Raw genomic sequence first — 1,529 nt, 5'->3', positions numbered from 1 at the left:
ATAATTGGTAGCATAACCTTCAGATGTCTTAATAGTACTATTCTCTATACTATTGTTTTCTGAGACAAGAGAATCTACAGTACAATCAATAATATCAATAACATCGTTTTTACTAAGAAAGGAATGTTGTCCAAGAATTTTGGAATGAGATTCAAGATTGCTTGCTCGTATCTCTGAATCAAATTCTTGTATATATCTAGATTGTCTGTATATCTTTGTAAACTCAAAATACTCATCTTTCAAAACCTGAATATCTGTATACAGACATTCAAATTCATCATCTAATTCTGTCTCTAGGGCAATGTATTTAAGGGCATTAACAAATCTTGTAAGCTTTGAACAATGCAGTAGAGTATTTATATATTTTCCCACAATTGATTCCCTAAACTTGAATTTCATAAAGACTAAGTCAGGATTTAAGAATCTTGTGGAATTATTTACCATATTAATCAATGTTCTAATTCTACGAAGCAATTGAGATTTGTCTGTAAAATATAATTTAACTAGATCTTTTTCTTTCTCATTCAGACAATCATTCTCATGCAAATAAAAACACCAGTCTGGTGATGAAACATTAGTAGACATTTTGAATACTAATATAATATAATAATACTAAATTTAAAGCTCAGAAATATGATATGAAGTCTCATTAAAAATATAAATATATGAAAATAAAATCTCAAAATATGTCTTTACAAAGAAGCAACCATGCTAATGGGTTCAAGATGCAAAAATGTAGTCTAGCTTTAACCATTATCAAAAAAATCAACAGTACAATTCAAACACAAATCTTGGCGACAGCCAATCTTAAAAATTCAATGTTGTAGAACTAAAATTAAGGGGACAGCTTAATTTTAATTCGTTTAAAGACTCTGGAATAGCTACAGGACTAATAAAAATGAGCATCAAGAATGAAAATGTGCATGATTACGACTAAATAAAGAACTAAGTAGAGATTTAAAATGATACATATATTTACATAAAATAACATGAAACAACAAATAAGAGCATTAAATATAGTAAATAAAATATAGGTAGAAATTATCCAGATAACACAGCTATATTCGAACAGTGTTGAACTGAAATAATTAAGTTTATAAATGAATGAAAATAACATAAAATAAACTTAAAATCAATATAAATATCAAATAATTATCCTTACTTTTTAAGCTGGCTAATCCAGGGATAAAACAAGAACTGTACTTGGCACTTTTCACCAGTGTTAACTTGTTATCACTAAAATATACTGGTTAGACATAAAACATTGAATATGGGAATAAAACTTTAATACTTAATCTATGGAAATTAGCAAAGAACTGCAATCATAGATAAAAAAAACTCAATAAAACATGACTAAATACTATGCACAGAACTGCAATAGGTCATGGATATATATTGATAAAATAATAAAATGTTCCCATAAACAATAAATATTTAATAAGAATAAATAAAATGATTAAATATTAAACTAAAATGCTTAAAAATAGATGTTGAGTGATTGAAATGACCAAATACACTAAAGAAATTTG

The 1,529-nt window shown here is 26.4% G+C and overlaps 1 long non-coding RNA gene across 1 annotated transcript; it reads right to left on the bottom strand.

Annotated features, from left to right (window-relative positions):
- Positions 1-956: 956 nt before the first annotated feature.
- On the bottom strand, positions 957-1,267 carry LOC145312874 (uncharacterized). Its single transcript, XR_013877157.1, has 2 exons — positions 1,163-1,267; positions 957-1,079 (listed from the first exon to the last, which is right to left on the bottom strand). It is a non-coding gene; the product is annotated as an uncharacterized LOC145312874 (long non-coding RNA).
- Between the last annotated feature and the right edge of the window lie 262 nt (positions 1,268-1,529).

This window comes from Acartia tonsa, chromosome 2, assembly GCF_053477335.1.
Source record: "Acartia tonsa isolate MP-2025a chromosome 2, ASM5347733v1, whole genome shotgun sequence".
NCBI lineage: Eukaryota > Metazoa > Arthropoda > Copepoda > Calanoida > Acartiidae > Acartia > Acartia tonsa.
The sequence above is the reverse complement of the archived record's forward strand: the minus strand, read 5'-3'. Positions and strand labels throughout refer to the sequence as shown.